Raw genomic sequence first — 8,049 nt, 5'->3', positions numbered from 1 at the left:
TCTCCGTGTCAGGCCACTTGCCGGTTCCGGCTTTATATATAACTTAGGTAAGTTTTTATCCAAACTAGATCTCCCGGTTGAAAGTGCGCATCTTTTCTCCCGGCATTGTAGTATCTAGCTTGTTTGTATTGTTGTTGTTTTACTCTGCGTTTCACCTCCTCCGTGATAAGTCGTTGTCTGTCCAGTAGTGAGTAGGCTGTGTGATCAGGTGTTGGAGGGTGATTCATGAGCCTTTCGAGTGGCCCTTTTAGTTGCCGGCCAAGCGTGAGCTCTGCAGGTGTCTTTCCAGTAGTTTCCTGTTGAGCTGTGTTGATGGCGAATCTGAGCTCTGGTAACCATTGGTCCCAGTTTTGGTGATGGTCCCCGATGTATGAAGCGATCATTGTCTTCAGAGTTCGGTTAACTCGTTCCGTCAGGTTCGTTTGTGGGTGGTAGCTCGTAGTTAGCTTTTGGACGCTCCCTCAGGTTTGGCAGAGGTGTGCCAGCAGTTAAGACGTAAACTGGGGTCCTCGATCGGATACTAGATATTTGGGGACTCCCCATCTAGTAAAGATTTCCTCTCTTAGCACTTTTACCAGTTTTGGCGTCTTTACATCCCTGAGGGGAAACATCCCCACCCATTTCGTGAAATAATCTACCACCACCAGAAGATATTCATTTTGCCTTTTACTTCGGGGAAAAGGACCCATGATGTCCAATCCCACGGTGTGTCCTGGCTCTGGAACCTCCGTGCTCTGTAGTAGCCCACTAGGTCTAGTGTTTTCTGTTTTATACTGTTGATATACGCTGCAAGTTCTCACATAGTGCCAGACGTCTTTCCGCACCGTGGGCCACCATGCCACATCTAGTAACCTCAGCAGAGTTTTTAGTTGCCCTAGGTGTCCTCCCAAGGGATTGTCATGATAGTAGTGTAAAAAGTTTTTTATTAATGACTGGGGGACAACTAGCTGAAATTTTTCTCCGTGTCTTACTGGTACCTTGCGATATAACGCCCCTTGGTGACGTTCGAAAAAGGCCCTCTGCTCTCGTGTGCTTCGTGGCTGGTCTTTAGAGAGCAGCTTCGTGATGGTAGGGTCCTTATGTTGGGCTTGAGTTATCTCGCACAGGTCGTTTGGTAAGTCGGATAAACATTTAGTGGTCGTGATGGCAAGACATGGAGCGGTGCCCACTTTCAACGGCGGGGGCGCCCGGGAAAGCACATCTGGTCCCAGATTTAAGCAGCCTTTTCTATGATGTACTGCAAAAACTAACTGTTGTAGGCGTAACGTCCATCGGGTGAGACGAGAGCTGGTTTTCGGGCAGTTGAAGGCCCACAACAGGGCGACATGGTCGGTAAAGACCTCGAAAGCGCGACCTTCTAGAAAGTGCCTCCATTTTTCTACAGCCCAGACCACGGCCAAACACTCCTTTTCTGATGTGGACTAATTCTGCTCAGCTCCTCTCAACATTCGTGAGGCGTAAGCTACTGCTCGTTCACCTTCTGCTGAAGTTTGGGTGAGGATGGCTCCCAGGCCCACTTTACTGGCGTCGGTGTGTAATTGGAATGGCAGATTTAGGTTCGGTTGAATTAGTACTGGTAGGTTTTGAAGTGCGTGTTTGATGACATCCATGCTGTTCTGGCATTCTTCGGTCCACTCCCATTTCACTCCCTTCCTTTTTAAATTATTTAATGGAGCGGTTATGTCTGCAAAGTGGGGAATGAACTTGTGATACCAGCTGGCGAGACCCAGAAAACGTTAAAGAGATTTTAAGTCTTGAGGAGGAGGATATTCTGCCACCGCCTTTGTTTTCTCCAAGTCTAACTGCACACCTTCTTCTAGATGACATGACCAAGGAACTTCAGCCGCCTTTTGAAGAAATTACACTTCTTCATGTTGAGGGAGAGATTGGCTTGGATGAGTCTGGAAAATACTGCGTTGAGATGCATCCTATGTTGTTTTAGTGATTGAGAATAGATAATGATGTCATCTATATAGACAAAGCAATATTTTCCCTGTAGATCCGCCAAGACTTTCTCCATCAGTCGTTGGAATGTTGCAGCTGCATTTCTGAGTCCGTAGGGCATGTACCGGAATTGAAACAGACCTTTGGTAGTGATGAAGGCGGTCTTCTCACAGCTGTCTCTCTCCATCTCCACCTGCCAGTAACAAGATTGCAGATCCAATGTTGAGAACCAGGAGGCGCCATTTAGTGATTCAATGGTGTCGTGTATTAAAGGCATTGGATATGCATCAGGTTTGGTTTTGCTGTTCAACTTTCTAAAATCTACACAGAAACGGTAAGTCCCATCGGGTTTAGGTACACAACGCTTGCCGGTTCTGGCTTTATACCGGCACACGTGACCCGACGCCGCTTCCGGGTCCTCTCGCGCTGCGATCGCGCATGCTCGCGAGAGCTTAACCCTGTGACCAACACTGTCAATGGGGACAAGTAAAACCAGATCAGGCATATTTCCGTGCACAGGTGAGCAGCATTAGCTCCTTAATCCATTTCCCTGTTATTTAAAATGCCCCTTTATGTGGCTGCGCTACAATATAACCTCGGTCAGGTGATGTTATCTGATGAAGTGCACCTGCAGGTTATAAATAGGAGTGAACCGGAAACATTCCTCAAATCTTTTTGTCTTCTGGACCGCATTGTGATTGCGTGTGATGTGTGCAAGTGAATTTGAAAAATATTAACTCACCGATATGGTGGAGTTTGTTCGGAGATCTGTACCTCTGCTCTTTGGGAGCGCGATTTCCACTCCAACACTTCCCTCCAAGCTGTGTAGACTTTCATCTTCCCTGGAGGGAAAAGCTTTTTAGGCAGCAGGTCAGGTTGGTGCTCCACTGCACATCAGGATGGTTTTGCAAGCCTACCAGGCTGACCTGCTGGGAGACTTGAGCACTGGCGGAGTTCTGGAAGATAGGGCGTTCTGGAATTACGCCGGGCCACAGACTTGTCTCTTCGTGCAACAAAGCAGACGGCTCGTGCTACCGGCCGTTTTATGGCTGCGATAGTTTCCGCGGAGAGGCACTTGTAGCTGAATCTCACGGGCATCAAAAGATCAAAAGATCTAAAGATCAGGCATTCCTCCTTGATGCCCCCATCTCGTCTTCCGGCCTTTTTGGCGACGCCGTTAACTCGGTTGCCACTAGGTTTGTGAGGCGAAGTTATATGAACAAGCCTTCAGGAAATCCCTTCCCCACCGTGCTCAAGAGTCGAAACTGTCGGCCACCCAGTCTCGACCGGGTCTGACTCTTGCGAGGCGTGAAGCACACAAGGAGAGTGTTTTGAGCCGGGCACCCCCTCGTAAAGATTTTGCCCCTTTTGGAGAAACTAGCAGCGTGAAAGCTACTGCCAAGTATATCTCCTTGGGTACTAAGCACTGTAGAGGGAAGCTACAGGATTCAGTCTTACATCACCCTCCGTGTTACAACGGCGTGGTCCAATTCCGTGAAACCGGAAAGGGCGCATCTGCTGACAGAAGTTGCTGGGAAAAGGGGCCATAGAACATGTTCCCCTAACAGACAAAGAGTCAGGCTACTACAGTCAGTTTTTCTTGGTTTCCAAGAGGAACGGGGGACTGCGACAAATTTTTTTATTTTCGCGGGCTGAACCGCTATCTAAAAATTAATAAATACAGCTTTAAAATGGTGACTGTTAAGGTGATTGTTCTTATATCCTACCAAGCGATTGATTTGTGACAATCGATGTGAACGACGCATACTTTATACATATAGAAATATTAACAGTATCGGGTCCTTCCATTTGGTCTAGCTCTCTCACCCGCACGACTGGCTGGCCCAGTCTCAGTAGCTAGCGCTTCGACATCAGGATGTCATCCTAGCTCATCTTTGTTTCTTAGGATTGAGACCCAACGCCACGAAAAGCGTGCTCTTTCCTGTTCAGAGGACAACTTATTTGGGTGTCACATGGGAGTCGATCGTAAGGCGGGCACAGCTGCAATGAGGGCCATAACAAATTCAAATTTTATTTGTCACATACACAGTCATACACAGTACGATATGCAGTGAAATGCTTGGACAACTGCTCGTGACCTAAAAATAGAAGACTATGAATAGTAATAGAAAATAAATATGAAAATTAAAATAAAGGGTAAATAAAACTGGGAAAGAAAAAAATAAAATATAAAAATTAAAGTAAAAAAAAATACAATAAAATAAAAAATAATAAATAACTGTACAACAAAAATACACAATATAGAAAATATTTGAAAAATGTATGAAGAAATATAGAACGATAAGAGCAGCTGAACGAGTAGGTATATATTTATGTAATTTTTGTTTGGAATGGAGTTAGAATAAATGGTAATGAAAGAATGGTAATGCCCAGCGTTTGTGCAATCCATATATTAAAAGTGTCTTGTGCAGTGCAAATATGCTTTAAAGTAATTTATTTTAAGTGACTTGTGACAGAGTGATACGATGACCACAAAGTGTAGTTGTGCAGTGGCCACTAGTGTCCAGATTGTCCAGTTTGTGTGTAAAAACCATATGCGTGGGTCAGTACTGTGTGGTGGTGTAATTGAGAGACCATATCGCCTGTGGGAAGAAGCTCCTCCTCAGTCCCTCTGTGTTGGCCTTCAGGGAGCGGAATCGCTTTCCTGACCTCAACAGAGAGAACAGTCCATTGTTGGGATGGCTGAGGTCCTTCACAATCTTCCTGGCCTTGGTCCAGCACCGCCTGCTGTAGATTAAGTGCAGGTCAGCAAGCTCGGTGCGGATGGTGCGCTCAGCTGATCGCACAACCCTCTGTAGAGCTCGTCTGTCCTGCATGGTGCTGTTCCCGAACCAGGTTAAGATTTTTTCTGTCAGGATGCTCTCTATGGTGCAGGAGTAAAAGTTCCTGAGCACCTTGGAGGGCAGTCGGAAGTCTCTCAAGCGTCTGAGGTGGTAGAGACGCTGTCGGGCCTTTTTCACCACGGTGTTGATGTAACAGGACCATGACAGGTCCTGTGTGATGTGAACCGGGGGGCGGCCGTCACTACACAGACCTTGTCACACCGGTTGAAAGATGCTATTGTGAAAGGTGCAGTCTCTATACTTTTCTGTAACCCTGTTCCCTGAAAAGGCGGGAATGAGATGCTGCGCTCCAATGCCGCACTGCGTGACTGGACATCCTTTTAGACAAAATTGATCTGAGGAATGTTTCCGGTTCACTCCTATTTATAACCTGCAGGTGCGCTTCATAAGATGATGTCACCTAACCAAGGTTATATATGCCAAAATTTGGCATGTTTGATACATGCTTCACAATCGGCAACACAGAAAGATGTTCCCATAGCGTTTTCACGCAGCATCTTACTCCCGCCTTTTCGGGGAACAGGGTTACAGCAAAGTAACCCGAGACGTCCTAGTGCATTACACATTGACCTTACTGGCTCTTATACACACCATCAGTTGCACAAATAATCACACCTTTTGCACTTTTCAAAGTACAAAGATTTTTACAACCTGCAACTGAAATGCACTTACAGTAACTGTAACTAAATATCATAAAGCTACACAAAATATCCTATAATATTAAAAGTTGTGTATAAAAAAATAAAAGCTTTGCCAAAGTATTTAAAAGTAAACAAAATGTAAACTTTATGATTGTAAAAATATAGAACATATTTAAACAAATAGTATCTTAAAGATCACCAATTTTGTTTTGGAAGCCATATGAAATTTCACTGAGTCTTCTGACCTTGGAAGAGAGCACCATGTTTGTATACTGACTTTTCGTGAACAGCATTTATGCAATTATTTACTGTAATTCTGTGCAGCTTTGTGTAGCGTCATGACATTTAATCAGAATACAGAACATTTCTGCTGTAGGTTGCAATTCTATATGATAGAAACCACATTCTGCAAATTAGGACAGATGCCAAGATCTTGCTACATCTAGTTACACACATTATTCTTTCGTGGGGGTCTAAGTTCACTATGAATACCCAGAGGGTTTAGAAATACATGTTAAAGCTGATTACGCCACCCCTTTACAGTAAGGGGAACTAAATACTGAATCAACTCAGGCACACAAGTTCGTTACCATGGAGGGCAGAGACATGGAATCAGTATGCAAACTGTTTATTAAAATTACATTGACCAGGTACACACTTAAAAGACCAAATAAAATATAGCTTGGATGAAATAAACAGCGTAATACAACAATAATTATGAGGCCACCAAGGCTTACCTGAAGTTGGGTAAGCTAGCTGTAAACTAATTCTTCCTATACCACACACATGCACGCACACAGTGAGGTGAGTGATCACAACCCATCCACACTCCGTGCTCCTGACACCATGGTACTAGAACAGCCTTTCAGCTCAGGGGCCTAAACAAGCAGACACAAAACCACAGTAAGTCTGAATAAGAAAAGCAATATATTATACTTACAAGAAACAAGAAACAATTGACACAATCCTTAAACAAAACTCAATCAGGCTAAACAAACAACAAAAACCAAAATCAAAGATATCATACAACCAAAGCAACCAAAACCCAAATACACAAACAAAAACAAGGTAGCAACAAAGAAGCAAGACAGAGTAGCAACAAAACAGCGCCACTGTTATCCTGTTCTGTATTAAAAAAGGCGCTCCCAATTAACCGATTTATCCTGCAGGTGTTAGTCACCGGACTTTAAGTCAAACAGTTGCTCACAGTCAAAATGCATGAGCTTACTGCAGCCGTAGTCAAACAGCTAGACAAGGACCCACACACCCCAATGGTGGAGCTGGCAATAACACATCCCAGGTAGCCTGCACCCTGAAGCTGTGAACAAGATTCCAGCTACAATAAACAATATAGTTAGCTAAAATGCACAATGATGATGATGATGATGATGATGCCTCCATGCTTCACTGTGGGTGTCGTGTTCTTTTGGGATCTTTATTTATTTATTTTGGTGTGTGTGTGTGTGTGTGTGTGTGTGTGTGTCCATGCGTGCGTGTGTGCAGCAGTAGATTTACAGATGGGAGACATGGGCAGCGGCTCAGGGAAGCATCCTGTCAGGTGTGGCACAGAGTGTGGGGAAAAAGTAAAGAAAGATTTTAATTGATGATAGCTTTTGATTTGGTGTTTTTTCTCTAATTCATTTAGACATGACATTTTTTTTCTTTTCATTTTTTTTTTTGGGTCACTTAAGCTCACTAGTGCCCTGATTATAGTTTGAAAGCTGTCATTCATAGATACAAATAAGGTGGCTTATAAATACAAATACAAGGGACGTGTCTAAGTGGACATTAACTCATGTCTCCCCACTGGAAGCCCGACTGCAGGGGAAGCTGGGAAAAAAACTCATGTCTAACTTTGTACAGTAATTTAATTATTAAAATTACTCACACTGAGAAATGCTACTTTAAAAAACAGTTCATTCACTATACTGTAAATACTGTATATACTGCAATGTATAGTTTTACAACTTAGATTTCATTCTAATGTTCTGTGTGAAATTTAATAATATATAATGTGTCTACTTGCCCCAAACCCCGCTACCCTCCAACGTGAAATGGTTCAATTTCACCTCTAAATTGAAAGTGGTTTAGATCCTGATGCTTGTTGAATAAAAAAAAAAAAAAAAAAAAAAGTCAAACCCATGATGTGCAGTTTGAGAAATAAAAGAAATGGAATGAAGAAATGTGGAAAAGGTAAAGGAATGCAGCTATGTTATCTTTCTATGGGTATATTGTTATGAAATAAAAAGAACAGGCTAGTACAACTGTTATTTTTGTTAAGGCAGCCTTCTTGACCAGTTTTCCCCCTGAGCATGTCATCAGTTTTAGGGAGACGTCCTGTTTATTGTAATGTCACTGTTGTGGCAAAAGCTTGCTTTAAACCAGGAGTGAAACCGCGAATTAGAAAAAAAAATGCATTATTTGAGGGGTATTAACATACAAACTCTAGGGACCTCTGAGACCTGTACTGTAGCTTGTGAAAAAAGTAGGAAAATATGTGACCTTAAAATAAATAAATAAATAAATAAATAAATAAAATAAAATTATGGAAACCTTAAAGTAGTTATGTTCATAGACCAGTAGCAAATGGGAAACTTAAT

Source organism: Clarias gariepinus, chromosome 2, assembly GCF_024256425.1.
Source record: "Clarias gariepinus isolate MV-2021 ecotype Netherlands chromosome 2, CGAR_prim_01v2, whole genome shotgun sequence".
NCBI classification, from domain to species: domain Eukaryota; kingdom Metazoa; phylum Chordata; class Actinopteri; order Siluriformes; family Clariidae; genus Clarias; species Clarias gariepinus.
The sequence above is the reverse complement of the archived record's forward strand: the minus strand, read 5'-3'. Positions refer to the sequence as shown.